Raw genomic sequence first — 21,388 nt, forward strand, 5'->3', positions numbered from 1 at the left:
TCGATGCCCCATCAAAGTAAAGATCCTAAGAATCCATACTGGTTTGTAGAATATCCTCATCTGGAAATGACCACATGTTTATTTCTTGCGTATCGTTGATAGGATTATCTGCGAAGAATTCAGCCACGACACGTCCCTTTATGACTTTCAAAGGTACGTATTTGAGATAGAACTCTTAGAGCATTAAGGTCCATCTTGCCAAGCGTCCATTGAGGACGGGTTTCTCGAAGAGTTATTTAACGGGATCCATTTTAGAATACACTTTGACCGAGTAGCTAAGCATGTAATGGCGTAGCTTGTTTGTTTCCCACACAAGAGCGAGGCATGTCTTCTCGAGAGGTGTATACTTACTCTCGTACTCCAAGAAATTCTTAGTAAGGTAGTAGATAGCTCTTTATTCCTTTCTAATAGTCTGTGCAAGCATAGCCCCCATGGCTATTTCGGTAACTGTCAGATATAAACCAAGAGGTTGATCATGCTGGGGAGGCATTAGCACTGGTGGTTTGGCCAATATCTCCTTTATCCTGTCAAATGCCTTCTGACAGTCATCGTCCCATATGGTATGATCCGTTTTCTTGATCTTTTTGAGATAGGTTCACATATCATAGTGAGTTTTGATATGAATCGACTTATGTACTGTACTTTGCCCAGGAATCCTCTAACCTTTTTCTCTGTTTCGGGTTGTGGCATCTCGATTAAGGCGTTGATCTTGGATGGATCAATTTCTATTCCCCTCTGGCTGACAACGTATCCCAGAAGCTTGCCTGATGTTACTCCGAATGCACATTTCTGAGGATTGAGCCTCATGTTGTATTTGCGCAATCTGAGGAAGAACTTGCGAAGGTTAGCGATGTGCCCTTTCCTATCCTTAGATTTGACGATCATATCGTCTACGTACACCTCTACCTCTTTATGCGTCATGTCATGTAGCAAAGTAGTCGCAGTGCGTTGGTATGTAGCCCCAGCATTGATTAGCCTGAATGGCATAATAGCATAACGGTATGTGCCCGACTGAGTGACGAAGGCTGTCTTGTGCATATCTTCTCTGGCCATTTTGATTTGGTTATATCCTGCATACCCGTCCATGAAGGATAACAACGCGTGATCTGCTGTATTATCTACCAATATATTGATGTGTGGTAGATGGAAGTCGTCTTTAGGGCTCGCTTTGTTCAAGTCTCTGAAATCAACACAAACCCGGATTCGCCCATCCTTTTTGGGTACGGGGACTATATTAGCCACCCAGTCTGAATACTCGGAAAGTTTGATGAATCCGGCTTTGAATTGCTTATCGACTTCTTCTTTAATCTTAGGGTTATTCTCACTGGTACCCCCGAGTTATCGACTTTTCTCACTGGTACCCCTGCCTTTTCATAATCTCCAATTATACCCCTAAACTTTCGTCTTTACTCCCAACTGTTACCGTAATTAATTTTCGTCAAGTACTTCCGTTATATTCATGACTCATATGCTACTATCTCCCTCTTTATCTCTCTCCCTCTCTCCCAAATCCACGATTAAAATTCATGTTTTTAGAAGTTATAGTAATTTTTTTTTATTTTGGTTCTAAAACATGCAACTGGCAAAAAATTGCAGGTATACAAACATGAAAGTTTGTTTAACTCGCCCCTATAGAAAGCCTGTATGTTGTAAAACTGAGAAACACATTCATTTACTGTCAAATTGGCTAGAATCCCTCCTTCAAGTCCAAGTATATAGCTTCTGCTTTTTTTTTACATTTAATCATTTATCATTCCCACAAAGAATCAGAAACGATAAAAACTAGTGATTTGTGATTAAACCCAACAAATAAAACAATTGATTTAAGAAAATCCATAAAAATTGAAACTTTAAACATGAAAAAACAATCATGGGTACTCATGATTGAAGAGAAATTGAGTTATTGTTGTGTAGAATCAAATGAGTACAAACGATTAAAAGTTTTAAGATGTAAAACAAACCCGGAGAAGAGAAATTGAGTTATTATTATGTAGAATCAAATGAAAGTAGAGTGAACAAAATGAAGTGTTGGACACTAATCTAGTACTACGTATATGGAGTATATTAGTTGTATGCAGAAAGTCAAAATCAGATGCAGATCGCCAAAGAAAATGAGCTAGGCTTACCTTATGTACAATGAGCTTTAGAGTGGATTTTGGGAGAGATAGGGGGAGGAGAGAGAGAGAGAGTAGGAGCTGACTCATGAATCTAACGGAAGTAATTGACAGAAAATAATAATGGTAACAGTTGGTTGTAAAGAAGAAACTTTAGGGGTATAATTGGGGATTAAGAAAAGGTAGGGATACCAGTGAGAAAAGTCTATAACTCAGGGGTACCAATGAGAATAACCCTTAATCTTAAGAGCCCATTCTGTCCTCATCTGACGAAGCTTATGTTTTACAGGTTTGAAACCTGGCTTAATTGGAATGCGATGTTCTGCAATATCCCTGTCGATCCCTGGCATGTCCTTGTAAGACCAAGCGAAAACGTCTTTGAACTCGTGTAGGATATCGATGAAACTGGCCCTTTCTGTTGGGTTTAAGGTCGTCCCTATCCTAAGTTCTTTGGGTTCTAATTCCGTTCCTACGTTGATAGGTTCAATGTTTTCTATAACTGGTGCCCCTTCCCCCTCTTCTAGTATTTATTTAATTATATAGGGAGGTAATTCGCTTGAGTCTGGGTCAGGATCATCCTCATTATCATGGTAAACAGAATTGCATTCAATATAACACAAGGAGTAAGCAGAATCAGATTTATTCATATTAAAGTTTGAAAATAGATGAAACAAAGAAGCCATCTGTGAAGTAATCAATGGAGGCAAAGGGACAGTTGCTGGGACATTCCCCAAGCTACTGTTACTAGGCAATACTATGCTAGGAGAAAAAAATGGGTGTGGGGTGACGACAGGATGAGACTCTCTAGTGACTTCTCTAGACTTAGATTTTGACTCCAACTCTGATTCCGAACCTGACTCGAATTCATCATCTTCGGGTTCTCCTTTGAACATCTCTCCTTCTCCAGTAGTGACCTTGAAGAGTTTTCCTTGATTGTTGGTCCATTTGATCGACTTTGTCCATCCTTTATGTTGATTTGAGCTGGTGTCGGTGATCAGTGCTGTTGGGTTGAAATGGTCGTCCTGAAGTATCATGGTAATGATCTCATCCTGCGCTGCCTTGAAGAATCGATCCTCTCCAAATAAGAGGCTAACAGCCTGTTCGTCGAGACAAGGTGTCTGACGAGTTTCGATGGTAGGAACCGTTTCTGGAGGAATGAAGTAGCAATCGTGGAAGACCTCGATTCCAGCTAGTTGAATGCCTCTGTACCGCCAAGGTTCGGGAAATCCATGAAAATATTCATAGTTCCCTCCCCTGACGAAGTACCCATTTAGTGTAGGGAGGTAGGGTTGTATTTGGACTCCTTTACTTTTGCAAATATGAACCTTAGCAAGCATTTCGAGGGTTTCGGCCTTCATGGGCTCGTACCCCAAACCTAGTGGTATCCTTTGGAAGTTACCTTCCTTAAAAGGTGCAAAGGTATTTTCTCTGATAGGGTTTAGTGGCATTCCTGGGAAGTATTGTAATACTATGGTTTTCTATGTCTATGGCTACTCTATCGAGTGGGGCTTACTCTGTCGAGTAAGTATGCTTTTATGCAAAACAGTAGCTGACCAGATGGGTACTCGATCGAGTACGTGTGACACTCTGATGTGACCATAATTGGCGCGTATTTAGCCCCCGAATTAGCCTTGTTCCCATGCTTTTTAGTGCCTATTTAGGTCATTTCTTATCTTTAGTTCTTTGTTTTGCATATTCTTTGAGATTTTGATCCCTTGGTAGGAAAGGAGTAAGAATCTTGCATTTTCATGGCAAAACGAGACTAAATTGATCGAATTCAATGACCAAGCATCAAGGAGAGACAAGATTAGAAGGCCTTTGTACATATTATAGTAGAAGAGCAAAGTTGAGAAAGGATCCTTGAGTCCCCAAGGAAATCCCCAAGGAATTTATGAAGAAAAGGGAAGAAAAGAAGAAGATTTGTTGCTGACTGACAATCCGCTCGGATTGTCACCAATCCGTCCGTCCCGCAGTAGCACAATCCGAGCGGCTTTGCCTTAATCCGCTCGGATTCCCCCTGCACAATCCGACCGGATTCCCCTGAATCCGCTCGGATTCCAACGCCAGAATCCGCCCGTCCCGACCCTATTCCGCCCGGATTCCAAAGACAAAGACGGATTGTCTTCTCCAAGCTACGAAGAAAGAAGCCCTTCTCTCAGAAAATACCGGCTCCTCCTTGCTCAACTTAAAAAGTGTAATTACTAGTTTAGCCCTTAGTTAACCCTAGTGCATCCTCCCTAATTTCCACTATAAATACCCCATTAGTCTAATTAGAGGGGCATGTTCTTCTTATCAATAATTAGTATAGTTAATATCAATCAAATCCCTCTTTAATATTGTAATCAAGTATTAATCAAGTTTTAATCCAAGTTTGAGTTCTTTAATCTCTCTTTTGTTCATCCTTTATTTTGGGTAATTGAAGATTATTTGGGTTATTGTTGGGAGATTGACAACCTTCCAATCAAGCATTCAAGTACTTCTTTTATCTTTGCTTTATTATTGGAATCATTAGTAGGTATAATCTCTTAATCCCTTTTTAATTATTGTTAATTACTTTCATTTATTCATCATGTTTCATATTGTTGGTATGATTGACAACCTTGCTAGCATGATCAACATGATAATGAGTGAGTAGTCTCTTAGCTAGGGTTAATGGGTGATTAGGGGAAACCAACATGGGGAATGATTCATGCTTAATCTAATATGCTTTCATGTTTTATTTGCTTGCTTGTTTTGATCTCAACTCATGCACATGTTATATTTGATGAAATGCTAAGCCTATGAATCCTTGCATTTACTATCATCTTCTATCTTTTCAATGAGACTTGTAAGACATAACCCAACTCGAGTCTCATTAGACCATGCATGTTGTTGAGTAGGGAAGATTAAGTCGACTTGTAGGTGTTGTACAATCTAATCGATTCGGCTCCGGGACCCAAACTTTCCTAGGATTGTAAGATATAACCCAACTCAATCCATCACAACAATAATTGCTTGCTTATAATTTGAGAACATGTTTGTATGATCATATCCCATGATTCCCCTATGATCCCATGACACCCTAGTGCCTTTAATCAATTGTTTACACCCCTTTAATTCATCTTGCTTGTTTATTTTCATTGCTATTTTAGTTTAGTGACCTTCTACATGAACCCAATTTGTGACACCCCTTAGACACCACTAGTTGCAATAGAAATCTCATTTCAATACCCGTCCCTTGGGATCCGACCTTTACTTGCCTCTTTACTAATTGTAGAGTTGTTTGTGGAGCTATAAATTGTGTTTTGATTCGACCGTGACCAACGACCACATCTTAATTTGTGAACACTTAGCGGGATCGCATCAAAAATGGCGCCGTTGCCGGGGACGGTGTTTATTTGATTTAGATTTCTTTTTATTGTTATTAGTTGTGTCTTTCTTCGCCTTGAGGAAGTAAAACTCCTCAAGGTTTGTTCTAATTGTTTTCGAGTTGTTTGATATTTTGCATGTCTAGAAGGTTACAAGGTGATTTGTTACCTTTTGACCGTGAAATCGAAAGAACCTTGACGAACAATAGGAGACTTGTTAGGAGGAATTTAAGAGGTATTAGTGAAGTTGTCCAACCCACTAGTGAGTTTGTCAATCCTTTCGCAATAGAAGGAGAAGAGAACCCATTACACAATACCCCACAAAATCCACCTACAATGCCAAAATTCTCGTCACAGTCCGTACCCACCGAGGAGAATCTACCAAATGGTACTCCTACACCGCAACATCTAACCGGAAATTTTATTGCCAAGTCCGCCTTCATCCAATTAGTTGAGAGGAGCCAATTTGGGGGGATGCCTAGTGAGGACCCTCATTCTCATATGGAAACCTTTTGCGACTATTGTGATGCTATCTCTCAAACGGGCGTGACTCAAGACCAAATTAGATGGGTCTTATTTCCTTTTTCCTTAATCGGCACCGCGAAGCAATGGTTGAAGGGCCTTGATAAGGCCACCCTTGGAATAGATTCTTGGAAGAAGTTGGCTCTAGCTTTCTACAAAAAATTCTACCCACCGGAAAAGACTAACATGCTAAGAGCTCAAATTACGGGTTTTAAGCAAAGGGATGAAGAGTCTTTGTATGAAGCTTGGGAGCGGTTCAAGGGAATTTGTCGCTCATGTCCTCACCATGGACTTAGCGAATGGTTTTTGGTACAACAATTTTGGAATGGTTTATATGAAGATTCTAGAAACATTATCAATATGGGATCAAATGGAATGTTCACCGAAGTTGATGACAATCAAACATGGAACAAGATTGAGGAAATGGCGGTCCATAACTCACAATATAGTATACCTCGCAAGGCTACTAGAGGAGGAAAGCATGAAGTGGACTCCGTTACTCAATTGGGTGCTCAACTTAGTGCTCACATTGACACAATCAACTTGAAGTTTGAACAAGCTATGGCTAGACTTGAGGAAAACTCAAAATCATCAAAGCATCATGTTAATGCCATGACGGCATCCTCATCAATCCCAAGTGGGATATGTGAGAATTGTGGAACTTTGGGACATGACCAAGGTGAATGTAGGGGAACAAATGAAGAAGTGAATGCTTTCCAAGCATACAAGAGTGGCACCCCTTATTCCAACTTTTACAATGAAAATACCAAATTCCATCCAAATCTCTCATACAAAAGCCAAAATGTTCAAAACCCTCAAACAACATACACTCCACCACCCATGAGAAACCAAAATCAAAGACCCTTTTACAATCAAAACCAAGGTTACCAAAATCAAAATCCATACAATCACCAAAATGACCAAGGTTTTGATGTTCAAAAAGCGGTCCTCCAAATGCAAAAGAATCAACAAGAATTTTTCACTCAAATGCAAAAAGATAGCCAAGCAAAGGAAACCACCATCAACAACATTCTAGCTCACACCAAGATGTTGGAAACATAATTGACTCAACTAGCATCTTCAAGCTCACAAAGACAAAAGGGGCAATTACCACCTCAAAGTAATCCCCCTAGACATGAAACGGTTAGTGCCATTCACTTGAGAAGTGGTACAAGGTATGAAGCACCGAAGAAGCAAGTTGAGGATGAAGTTGTGGAAGCTAGTGAAAAGGAAGAAATTGTGCAAAACTCCAAAGATGGAGAATCGTCAAAAGAAGAAAGTTCAAAGAAAAATGAAGACAAGGCCAAGGAGAAGGAGCCCATTGTGATTAGACTCCCTTTTCCAAGTCGTCAAGCCAAGCCCAAATTTGATGATCAACTTGGAAAATTCATGGAAATTGTGAAGAATTTGGAAGTCTCAATTCCTTTCACGGAATTAATCAATCACGTGCCGGCCTATGCGAAATACATGAAAGATATCCTCACAAAGAAGAAGTCGATCCGGAAGCTTGAGACTATCGCCTTCACTAAGGTGAGTAGTGCAATACTTCAAGGGAGTTCACCTCCAAAGTTAAAGGATCCGGGAAGCTTCTCAATACCGTGTACCATTGGCGACACAACGATCAACAAAGCCCTATGTGATCTAGGGGCTAGTGTGAGTGTCATGACGTACTCGGTGAGTAAAAGGTTGGGGATGGGAGAGCTTAAATGCACCAATATCACACTCCAAATGGCCGATAGATCGACGAAGACACCGTTAGGGATATGGGAAGATGTCCCCGTGCGAATTGGGAAGTTTTTCATCCCGGTGGACTTTGTCATTGTTGATATGGAGGAGGATTCCAACATTCCAATCATCCTAGGAAGACCTTTCCTACACACCGCCGGTGCGGTGATTGATGTGAAACATGGTGAGCTCACTCTAGAAGTGGGAAATGAAAGCATAACTTTTAATCTTGACAAGATTATGAGAGCTCCTCGTTTGCATGAACCATGTTTCATGATTGATCATTATAGCCGGAAGGATGAAAGGAAGAAATCGGAACTCCAATGGAAGAAGAAAATTGAAGATGCTCCATTCAAAGAGCAAGTGAATTGTGACAAGGAGAGCTTGCAAAGCTCATCAAAATCAACCAAGGAAGAAGAGGATGGCCTCATTGGCCAAGAGAATAAATTGGGAGAGTTGTCTCCATCTAAGCAAGAGATTTTCAATGATCAACTCAATGAAGTTTGTGGTCTTTGGGACGACGAATTTGAAGGGATTTTTAATCTCTACATTGGTAATGCCATCGATCAAGACCAACAACAAGGACCACGGTCTATTGAGAACCTCTACCATGATAATGAACAAGCTTTTGATTACTTCTTCAAGGTGTTGAGCAACATCAACAGCACCTTGGACATGCCCCCTTGACATCTCATCAAGAATGAGAGTTTGGTGGAGTCCTCCCTAAACCACCACTTGTAAATATTTCTAACTCCCTAACTTACATTTCAATTCTTGTATTGCATTTTTGTCATCTTTGGATTTTTATTTACTTTGATCAAAATAATTGTCATGTTTGAGAGAAGTAAGGGAGGGACTAACGATTTCAATTGATGTGTAGTGCTTTTAGCTTAGTGTGGGGATGGCAATTGCCTAGGCTATCCATGACTTAGTAGTGCCCCCACAATGACGAACACAAGACTTGAAGAAAGAATGGAAGAATGGTATGGGAAACGCATTGTGCACGGATGGAACTGAATCCCTGTACACAGGGGAAGAATCCGAGCGGATTCTAGAGAATCCGCCCGTCTTGAAGAATCCGAGCGTATTGTAGAAAAGACGCCCGTCCTGAACTGAGCTGAATTTTGAAAAATTCTTGATCGTGGATCGAATCCGGGCGTCTGTGAAGAATCGCCGTCTTGAAGAATCCGCCCGTCTTGTAAGAAAGACGTCCGTCTTTGCAGCTGAGGAAAACAAGCAAAATTTTCTAGACTGAAATCCGTCCGTCTTTAAGCAAATCCGCCCGTCCCGTGTTCAGCAAATCCGAGCAGATTGTCGCAAATCCGCCCGTCTTTAGGCGAGTTTTGCAAAGTCCAGAAAGAGCAGAATCCGCACGGATTGGGCAGAATCCGCACGGATTGCCCCTGCAGATTCGAAAATTTCGGTCTCTTTAAAACCCCTCCCACCTTCATTCATAAACACTACCCACAACATCAAAACCCTCATCCTCTCCATCACAAAAACAAAAACCCTCAACAACATTCACCAAATACAAATCAAACCATCCTTCCAACAACAAATCAATCACTCCTTCCTCAACAAAAATCAAAACCAAGCACAAAATCTTCAACCTTTGAGTCGATTTTTGATTTCATAAAGGCAAAGCCTTTCACCTTCAAATCGATTTGGGCATACTACAAATTGAAGATTTTTCATTCTTTTCTTGGTTAGTTCATCAATGGCAAGGACTAAGGGAGTAACAAAGGCAACAAAGGCACCAAAGGCTAAGGCACTCTCACAAAGGCAAAAGGCTCTTCAAACAAAGAAAGCATTGGCTATGGTGGTAGCAACACCAAACTTGGAAGTGCAACAACAACAACAACCTTCTATGGGAGCAACAACGCCTTCTACTCCGGTAATTGATCAACTTTTTCATTATCCAGAGGTAACTTTTATTTCCGATACCCATAGAAATACCTTTGTCAAGTTTGCTATGAAGTCATTACAATCCACCAAATTCATATGTGAAGATACCTTAGAAAACTTGGGTGTTCTTGAGCAAACAAAAGCCTTTTTCAATGCCATGGGGTTGAAAAATTGTTTGAAACAAGGGAATTGACATACCCCTCCCTTACCTTGGAATTTTTAAGTTCTTTGAAAGTCACCAAAGTTGAGAATAGGGAGAATCTCGAGTTTCGTCTAGCTAATGTTAGTAGACGCATTACCTTTAGGGAATTGGGTGAAATTTTGGGTCTTAGTGATGAACCGAGTTATTTTAAGAGTTATGGAAAGTATGACCCCGAACCTCTTTGGGAGGCAATCTCCGGGAAGAAATTTGAGGATTTTCATGCGAGTCGTGCTCTTTTGGTCCACCATCCGGGCATAAGAGTATGGCACAAGGTCGTGGGTAACACCATAATTGCTAGGAAAGATACCAACCATTTCACAAGACTTGATTTTATTCTCCTTGAATCGGCTTTGAATATCGGAAGAGTACACACCAAGCCTTACAATTCTTTGAGGCTCTTGGTAGATAGATGGCTCAACATTGATTGTGGGAAGAAGGGCACGACCGTTATTGTCAATGGCGGCCTAGTCACTATCCTAGCCAAGCACTTTGATCCTAACTTCAATAAGGATAACAAGTACAAAGCAAAGGAGGGTGGCCATCTTGTTGATATGCATACTATGATTCACAAGTTCAAGTGGGTTGCCCATAACCCCCTTGACACTAAGTATGGATGGCTCACTAGTGAAGCTAGATCGTTCACCTTGCCTTCGAAGATTTGCCGTCTAAGCGTCCACCGGACCAATTATCTACTTCCCCTTTCCAAAGAGGCCGAGTATATCATTCAACAACAAAAGGGTGATCTTGAAATGCCCTCCTCTTCCATTGTCATTGTGACACCCCTCGATAGGGCATCAAAATTAAAGCGGAAAATACGAGATTTTTAAAACCTTTTTAAAAGCTTAAAGTGCGAAATCCACCATAAGCGATCAAACAAAAATGAAAAGAAAGATAATTAAGTTTTACAATTTAAAACAAGTGCGATGGGGAAAAGATATCCCACGAATAAACACAAGTCTAACGATAGGTGAGTCTAAGCAACCTATAACTAAGGTCCAAGGGTCAACGTTCTCGCTAGCTCACACGTCTTCCCCATAATCTGCATCACAAACCTGTCATTCATGTAAACATGAACGCCACAGTCAGTGGGGAGTAACTCAGGGTTCTCCCAGCCACCATATGTCAAAATGCACATAAGCAAGAACTTAATTAACATATTGATCATGCATCATACTTGAATAATATGAACAAGGGAATATAAACGATCATCATAATGAGATAGGCATATTGCATTATATTAAACATGCATTCAAGGTAACCAAAACATGGATATGAGATTAGACATCGAATCATATGAAGAAGGTAAACAACGGATCAATTTAATAGAAAATACATGGATGGAAACCAATAGCCATTACTTTGAAAACCTCTTAACAACCATAGCACGGGACGTGGCTACTAATGTCACATTCATACTTATGGCTTACATCTCACCATAAGAACAGATGGGAACATCAATCCCGGCGATCATATCGCAACTAGGGGCTTACATCTCACCACTAGTATCCGATAGGACCAAGACACTCACAACAATCATAGAAGACGTGCACTCTCGTATATAAGAACACACCAATGACCGTAACAAGCAAGACATTTACAAAGGCTTTGACTCAAACAAGACAAACCCGTAGACTCCAACCTCCTGGTAGGACGACGATCATAATACGGTCCTAGTCTAAATCTGGCCAGACTCTCGGGATGGACGACACCCGATTCGACATACAATCCCAAATCGTATCCAAGACTCGATCCATGACACCTAGTCGTGCCCCAAGGTCGAGTAACCCCAAATCGGAACCATGGTACCTATCCGTACCCCAAGGTCCGAAGAGGCGGAAGGAAGATAGCCCAACTCGGAAACAATGGCACATAATCGTGACCCAATGTCCGAGGGCAAATAAATAAGGAATGTCGAGTAGTCACACAATGTAAACCGTCACACTCCGGTCACAAATACGAGTAACAATAGTTGCATGATCATAATGTCAATAAGCCTAACCCAAATCCGGAAACATGGCACGCACTCGTACCAAAGGTCCGAAAGGGGTAAATAAGGGATGTCAACAAGCCTTAAATTAACCAATTACCAATAAGGAAGAAGATACATGCATAAATCAATGATTAATATAAGTTATAGGCGAGGAAAGACACTCAGAGGGGTCTCAGCCGGTCAAGGGGCCGGCGGCCGGTCCACCGGCTGGGACTCCAGGCAAACATTAAAACTTACAGGGGGTTCCCAGCCGGTCAGAGGGCCGGCGGCCGGTCAACCGGCTGAGACCCATGGTTCATTTTTTGAAAAATTGTAAAAAGGCCAAATGTTACAGGGGGTTCCCAGCCGGTCAGGGGGCCGGCGGCCGGTCAACCGGCTGAGACCCACGACACACTTGAAAAGTGAAACAACATACAGAGGGTTCCCAGCCGGTCAGGGGGCCGGCGGCCGGTCAACCGGCTGAGACCCACTGTACGCGTGAATCGCCAAAATCGTCTCTCAAATCATTTGCAAACAATCACAAATCGTTCCACAACAATTGTTTACCTGTCCTAACATGATTCTAACCAAGAAAAACAACATAATTGAGATAGAAATTCAACCAATACGGATCAAAGACAATAAAGGGTGAAACTTTTCCTTAAACATGTGAGAAATGTTATTCAAGTATTCTAATCAACATCCATTCACCACAAATCATGCAAGACAATAAATTTAACAATCATATGAGTCTAATACTACACAAATCACACAATTTTAACATAAAAGTCGAGTAACCCATCACCGTTACCTTTTTGCACTTAAATCCACAAAAGACTCGTCTACCTTTCAAGAATCCACTTCCGGGTCAACTAACCTTTCTCCTAAACATAAGAAAACACACAATAAGACTAAAAATCGAAACTAGAAAAAGGGTACCATGAAGAGGATGGCTCGACAGCCTCATTAATGGAGGAAAGGTAGTTCTTTTCTTACCTAGAAAGAAGGAGGGCGATGAGAGGAAGAGATAGACGCGAAAATCACTTAATTTGGATAAGAATTGAGCAAATTATGGTGATTTTAGGGTTGAGAGGAAAGGGTTTAACAATGGAGATGTGTTTGTTGGGAAATTTCAGAAATTAGAAATGAGGGAGATGAAGTTGTGAGGTATTATGTGAGGGTTTTATGAAGGGAAAAGAGAAGGAGAAAGGCCCATAAGTTATAAAAAGCCCAACAACTCAAATTGAGTCGAATTCCACTAGAATTTTCGTCTCAAGCCTACTATAACTCAAGACGGAGATTATTATTATTATTATTATTATTGTCCGACCAAAATATTTATTTTGTATAACTTAAGCTTTAAAAATATAATATTTATAAAAATCATGTTAAATAATGAAATCAATTAAATTAAACAATTAAAATATGAATAAGACAATAGAACGGTTAATTAAATTATATTTGCCAAAATGGAAAATTCGCGGGTGTTACAATCACCCCAACTTTTAAAAAGTTTCGTCCTCGAAACTTGAAAATAGAAAGGAAAAGTAATATAAAAATAAAACCGAAATTTTGAAATCGGTAAACAAAACATTAAAAGGTTACTTATCGTAAGAATCGAAATCCTTTCAAAAATCCCAAATAAAATTTTCCGACATAACCAAATTCTCATCAAAGGAACGAAAATGCTCTCGTTGCGCATTCAAGAACATCACATTCCAAATCGAAGATATGGTCAAAAGCAAATCATTTGTATAAAATAAAAAAAAAATCAAAATACTTTCAAAGACATTGATGGAGAGTTTTCAAAAGTATAAGTCTCATTCATGGAACGAAATTGCTCTTGTCGTGCACACAAGAACGCTAACTTTCCAAGTCAAAGACAATTTAAAACAAAAATCATTCGCCGACAAGCGCAGAACAAGTTATTAAACGTTTCAAATAACGAGTTCTAACATCCGATCAACGTCAAAATCAAAAGAGAAGGCAATTCACTCAAATTTTCTTTTGCAAAGATCAAAATAGAAGTAGAGGTTTCATTTCTAAATTCAAAAGGAAGTCAAATTCCTGAAAATATAATATTAAACTCTTGACAACGAAATCATAAGTAGACCAAAGCTAGTTAGAAATTGAGCAAAGTTAAAAGAAACTCGGGTCTAGCAATTAAAAATCGATAAAAGAAGTTATACTCATAGGACAAAAGGAGAACTAAATCAAATTCTCATCTTCAAACCTTTAAAATTGGTAGGGTTTTGTAAGAGTATAAACTTTTAACAACGAACCAAAAATGGTAGTTTGAAATGTTTAGAAATTTTATGAATTGAAAAGTAACTTAGATATCATGAAAACAAGATACGCTAAGAGGGTTCAAACTTAACCAACAAAAGAGATATGATGAACTTCCTAGGAGAAGAGTTGAAATCGAATCTACAAGGATATCAAAGATTGAATTTCATAGGTTAACATCAAATGCTAAAGGAGGAGCAAGCATAAACGAGGAAGAGAGGTATGAACGGAAACACTTATGGTCAAAGAGGACGGGAAATTAGGCAACAAGGAAACACTAGATACTTAAATCTCGAACAACAAAGTCATCCGAACGGCCCGAAAACTTCCTAACCACAAAACTCATAACCACATAACTCCCAAGCATTTCCTCAAAATACCCACACTTTACTCTTATGCTACCCCGTGGGTCAAGTAACTCCACCACAATTGTGATTCCATAACTCTCAAATGTAAATCATCTATAAACGATTTCCACGAAAGATCAAAACTACTAAAACAGTTACACACCTAACCAACTATCGACTACTAGGAGTTCTCACTATAGTAAAATCCTCAATCAAAGGTCAAAATCTTAAGGTCTTCATACTTTCTAACACTCCAAACCAAAATCTTATTCACACCCGAGTTCATAAGCCTAAATGATCACATTCCCTAAATCATAAAGACCACCAACCAAAATTAAATGGATTTGTCATACAATTTTTCCTACCCAACTCAACTCAAGTTCCACTTATCCAATTTTGACGAAATCAAGGTTCACAAAGAATCCTCAAAGAGCATCTCACTCACTCTACAACGTAGCCAACAACGCCATCACTCCACTAAAGAAACAAACAGTAATAACTAGGTCAAGAAATGCTAGAAAATTTCAAGGGAATACATGAACATGACGGAGTGAGATTAAAGGAGTCAAAAATTAAGGTAACTAGTTAACACCAGTAAGAGATATTAGAATTAGAGAGGTATCCATGGCAAGGAAACAACGAGTAACTCTTATACATAAGAATTAAATCTAATCAAGATATGAACGGAGGGAAGGAAGATGATTAAAGGTACGAAGGAGGATTTTAAGGCTTAAACCATACACTTACTAAGACTTAAGGTTCTCTCTAACAAGGTCACACCTATTAGGATATCGTACCATCATAACAAAACGACCAAATTCCAAAACGAGGGTCAAGGCAATTCCTCTCATTCCTTGTATGCAACTCTCTCTTAAAGGATTACACCTCTATGGTGATCAAGGTAAAAATAAACGCCGCTTAAGGGTTGATAAATTGGTTAGATTCATTGTTCACTTATCCTATCACATATTAGGATTTCTCTAAGGTAAATCTACCACTCAAGCATAACAACATCTCTTTATCTCAAGTATTCGTCACAACCTCAATGTTTTAAAAACCAAAGAATGAATTAGCAAGGACTTCTCAACAAAATCCTCAAGGGCCAACTAATATCAAACCACATCACCATTCTATACGGGATCATTAACATCAAAAATGGGTTTTCTTCCAAATTCATATCTTAAACTTATCTCATGTTTACTCCTAAGGTAACGACGCTCAACCTACTAAGCTTTCAAATCCCAAACATAAACAGCAAATCCAAGTTCTATAACTTTAATCACATAGGCAACTCATTCCTAACATAAAGAATCCGCCAATCAATTATACTCACTTGGTCAAGGCACTAGGTATAAGAATCACTAAGTATTTATCATCACATTACCTAAGTCTTTCCAACATCACGACCTCTCAAAACTGGGGTTAAGGGTCAAACACAAACAAACTCCACAAAAGCCAACTTATCCGACCGAAGTTAACATTCCATAAGGCAGAGATGAAGGTATACAAGAAAGGAATTATAAGGAGAAAAGGTACAAAGACAACTCCCAAGATATGGAATAAAAGTTGCGAAAGGTATAGAAGCACAAAGATAAGGGAATGTGACAAAGCACCCAAAGGGAGAAAGGTATCTTCGAGACGGTAAAGAAATCCTTCAAGAGAAAGGGATCCATATGCAAGATGTTATGGAAGGAGAAGTAAAAACGAAGGATAAGTCGAGTGAGTACTAAGCTAGTTCCCAAGGTTAAGCGAAAGAGAGCTTATGAAGGAAAGGATGAGCATCACGGGATAAAAGTAAGGAAAGCTTGATCAAGTATAGAAAACACACCCATAACGGTGTCGGGAGGAACGGCGGTTCCGATTTGATTCTCGACAAGAGTGACTCTTCTTGGCTCGACTTCCGGAGCATTAGGGAGAGGAGGAGAGGTAGTCTTCTTCTCGGGGCAATTCTTGAAGAGATGTCCGGGCTCCTTGCAATGGTAACACTTCAAGGGCATATCATAGCATCCAATCCCGGGGTGATAAGCTTGCCCACACTTGAAGCACTTGCGGTTCTTCTTAAGCCTATTAGTAGATGTAGGCACTTGTCCTTTAGGCTCTTGCACTCTCGGCTCTTGTCCTCCATGGTCTTGTACTCTTTGTCCTTGGACTCTCGGCACCAACCTCTTCTTGCTAGAAGATGACGAAGATGAGGGCACAGATGGCCTCTTGCCACGGCGGTTAGAGCGACGATTAACTTGAGCATTAGCATTCCGTTGATTCCGAAGAATTAAAGTAAGGGCTTCCATGATAGTATTCTCCACCCTGGTTGGTCGTACCATCTTCTCAAGACACCCAAAGAGTCAACCATGTTAGCACCTAACAAATAGCATGCACAAAGAGACTACCAACTTAGGTCCTTAGTTCTACCCATCTCTCATTCATTATTCAGGGTCAAGTTCCAATTAAATTCGGGGTACACGTGTGTGCGTCGGGAGCAACATATGCTCTGATACCAACTGTGACACCCCTCGATAGGGCATCAAAATTAAAGCGGAAAATACGAGATTTTTAAAACCTTTTTAAAAGCTTAAAGTGCGAAATCCACCATAAGCGATCAAACAAAAATGAAAAGAAAGATAATTAAGTTTTACAATTTAAAACAAGTGCGATGGGGAAAAGATATCCCACGAATAAACACAAGTCTAACGATAGGTGAGTCTAAGCAACCTATAACTAAGGTCCAAGGGTCAACGTTCTCGCTAGCTCACACGTCTTCCCCATAATCTGCATCACAAACTTGTCATTCATGTAAACATGAACGCGCCACGGTCAGTGGGGAGTAACTCAGGGTTCTCCCAGCCACCATATGTCAAAATGCACATAAGCAAGAACTTAATTAACATATTGATCATGCATCATACTTGAATAATATGAACAAGGGAATATAAACGATCATCATAATGAGATAGGCATATTGCATTATATTAAACATGCATTCAAGGTAACCAAAACATGGATATGAGATTAGACATCGAATCATATGAAGAAGGTAAACAACGGATCAATTTAATAGAAAATACATGGATGGAAACCAATAGCCATTACTTTGAAAACCTCTTAACAACCATAGCACGGGACGTGGCTACTAATGTCACATTCATACTTATGGCTTACATCTCACCATAAGAACAGATGGGAACATCAATCCCGGCGATCATATCGCAACTAGGGGCTTACATCTCACCACTAGTATCCGATAGGACCAAGACACTCACAACAATCATAGAAGACGTGCACTCTCGTATATAAGAACACACCAATGACCGTAACAAGCAAGACATTTACAAAGGCTTTGACTCAAACAAGACAAACCCGTAGACTCCAACCTCCTGGTAGGACGACGATCATAATACGGTCCTAGTCTAAATCTGGCCAGACTCTCGGGATGGACGACACCCGATTCGACATACAATCCCAAATCGTATCCAAGACTCGATCCATGACACCTAGCCGTGCCCCAAGGTCGAGTAACCCCAAATCGGAACCATGGTACCTATCCGTACCCCAAGGTCCGAAGAGGCGGAAGGAAGATAGCCCAACTCGGAAACAATGGCACATAATCGTGACCCAATGTCCGAGGGCAAATAAATAAGGAATGTCGAGTAGTCACACAATGTAAACCGTCACACTCCGGTCACAAATACGAGTAACAATAGTTGCATGATCATAATGTCAATAAGCCTAACCCAAATCCGGAAACATGGCACGCACTCGTACCAAAGGTCCGAAAGGGGTAAATAAGGGATGTCAACAAGCCTTAAATTAACCAATTACCAATAAGGAAGAAGATACATGCATAAATCAATGATTAATATAAGTTATAGGCGAGGAAAGACACTCAGAGGGGTCTCAGCCGGTCAAGGGGCCGGCGGCCGGTCCACCGGCTGGGACTCCAGGCAAACATTAAAACTTACAGGGGTTCCCAGCCGGTCAGAGGGCCGGCGGCCGGTCAACCGGCTGAGACCCATGGTTCATTTTTTGAAAAATTGTAAAAAGGCCAAATGTTACAGGGGGTTCCCAGCCGGTCAGGGGGCCGGCGGCCGGTCAACCGGCTGAGACCCACGACACACTTGAAAAGTGAAACAACATACGAGAGGGTTCCCACCGGTCAGGGGGGGGCGGCGTCGGTCAACCGGCTGAGACCCACTTTGTACGCGTGAATCGCCAAAATCGTCTCTCAAATCATTTGCAAACAATCACAAATCGTTCCACAACAATTGTTTACCTGTCCTAACATGATTCTAACCAAGAAAAACAACATAATTGAGATAGAAATTCAACCAATACGGATCAAAGACAATAAAGGGTGAAACTTTTCCTTAAACATGTGAGAAATGTTATTCAAGTATTCTAATCAACATCCATTCACCACAAATCATGCAAGACAATAAATTTAACAATCATATGAGTCTAATACTACACAAATCACACAATTTTAACATAAAAGTCGAGTAACCCATCACCGTTACCTTTTTGCACTTAAATCCACAAAAGACTCGTCTACCTTTCAAGAATCCACTTCCGGGTCAACTAACCTTTCTCCTAAACATAAGAAAACACACAATAAGACTAAAAATCGAAACTAGAAAAAGGGTACCATGAAGAGGATGGCTCGACAGCCTCATTAATGGAGTAAAGGTAGTTCTTTTCTTACCTAGAAAGAAGGAGGGCGATGAGAGGAAGAGATAGACGCGAAAATCACTTAATTTGGATAAGAATTGAGCAAATTATGGTGATTTTAGGGTTGAGAGGAAAGGGTTTAACAATGGAGATGTGTTTGTTGGGAAATTTCAGAAATTAGAAATGAGGGAGATGAAGTTGTGAGGTATTATGTGAGGGTTTTATGAAGGGAAAAGAGAAGGAGAAAGGCCCATAAGTTATAAAAAGCCCAACAACTCAAATTGAGTCGAATTCCACTAGAATTTTCGTCTCAAGCCTACTATAACTCAAGACGGAGAATATTATTATTATTATTATTATTGTCCGACCAAAATATTTATTTTGTATAACTTAAGCTTTAAAAATATAATATTTATAAAAATCATGTTAAATAATGAAATCAATTAAATTAAATAATTAAAATATGAATAAGACAATAGAACGGTTAATTAAATTATATTTGCCAAAATGGAAAATTCGCGGGTGTTACAGTCATACCACCTTACCCCTTTAAGTATGAAGAGTTCAAGCCGGAAGGAGTTGAAGTTGGGAAAGACTATGTGACTTTTCTCATGCAAGCAATGCACAAGCAAGCCTATGAAGATCGGAAAAATGCCTACTTGGCTCAATATCCACCCCTCCTACATCTAGCTAGGCAAGGACTACTTGATCCATCTTGTCCTTTGCCTAGTTGGGCGGATAGAGAAGTCCTATTTTCGGGTGCATCTAGGGTCGTTTTGGGTGACAATGAGGTTGTTGGAAATGATGAGGAAGTTGATGATAATATTGAGGAAGAAGCAAGTGAAGAAGAAAAGGATGGTGAAGATGATGATGAGGAAGATGAGGAAGAAAGTGAAGAAGCAAATGACAAGGAAAGTGGCAATGTGACCACTTCTCATGAGGGAAGTGATGATGATAGCATGATGGAAGATTAGCAAGCCTTGGAGACTCCTACCCTCTCATGGTTTGTCTATTTCTCTCTTTGTATTTTATTTAATTTTGATCATTGTTGAGTAGTCCTAGCCCCATTAGAGGACTCACACCTCGGTACCATTGAGGTGTTCTCATTCTATTGTTCCCATTTTCAAAATCCAAAATGACAAATTAGTTTCATGCATAGCATAGTGTGTGCATGAACTACACCCATCCTTGGACATTAGCAATAGTGTCTCACTCGGTTTGGGGAAGTTAATGCATACACAACGGGAGGTAATCTAAATTATCCTCTCCGTCATAACAAAAACCATGCATCATGTAGTGTAGCTTAGTGTAGATTGCATTTAGTATAGAAATCATGCATCATCTTTGCATAATTTCCATCATTTTGGCCATTGAGGACAATGCCCATATTAGTGTGGGGATGGGAATTCTAACATTTAACTTTTACTCAAAAATCCAAAAAAATTGAAAAATTTCAAAAATCATAAAAATTTGAAAATTGAAAACCCAAAAACATGTTTATTTCCTTTTGTAGTCTTGTATATATTGTCTTGTATATATTGTGCTTGTTCTATCCTTGTTCACATTGATTGATTGACTACGCCACATCCGAGACATGAGGATATTGAAGACCGCATGGTATGATCTTTCCAATCTCCTTTTTTCTCTTTATGTTAATGACTATGTGGCTTTATTTTGATTGATGCGGTATAACAATGTGAATTTAGGACTTGCATTTAGTTTATATGTCATATTAGTTGATAAAATCACTTGCATTAGGATGTTTATATTAGTTGCATCATGGCATGTAGTTGTATGTTAGAAATGTTTTGAAAAATGCCTATTTAGGAACTTTGACAAGAGCAACTAAGCCATTACAAATACTTGTTCAACTTAAGACTTTGCCTACTAGAATGGTTGTAAAACACCCTAGATAGTGTCATACTAGTGTCTTTTGACCCATGACCCAAGGCCTAGTCAAGGGTTTGCATGTGAGTCACCTATCCAACCCCGTGATGCGATGTGGACTTGGTTAACTTGTCTAGGTGACCTTGTTTGACCTTGTGGTAAGGCAACCCAAAAATATTTTCTATCAATAAGCTTGAAGTGCTCATTTCAAAGAAATTTTGTCATGTGGAAGTAAAGTAATGCCAAGGAAACCTCAAATGTTATGAATTGTTGAAAGTTGAGAAAGTTAAGTTGTTTTGATGGAGGCGTACCACTTCGATGTGCTTTGGTGCGGGATCCATTGAATTGGGCCCCATACGGTTGTGAATTCGCCGCCTGAGAGACAGAGTGACTATCACCCCGAAAAGCTATTGTCTAGAGGT

The 21,388-nt window shown here is 39.9% G+C and overlaps 1 non-coding gene across 1 annotated transcript; it reads right to left on the reverse strand.

Moving 5' to 3' along the window:
• Positions 1–6,169: 6,169 nt before the first annotated feature.
• LOC141616510 (small nucleolar RNA R71) lies at positions 6,170–6,276 on the reverse strand. The gene has a single exon (XR_012530856.1). It is a non-coding gene; the product is annotated as a small nucleolar RNA R71 (small nucleolar RNA).
• Between the last annotated feature and the right edge of the window lie 15,112 nt (positions 6,277–21,388).

Source organism: Silene latifolia, chromosome 11 (assembly GCF_048544455.1).
Source record: "Silene latifolia isolate original U9 population chromosome 11, ASM4854445v1, whole genome shotgun sequence".
Lineage (NCBI taxonomy): Eukaryota > Viridiplantae > Streptophyta > Magnoliopsida > Caryophyllales > Caryophyllaceae > Silene > Silene latifolia.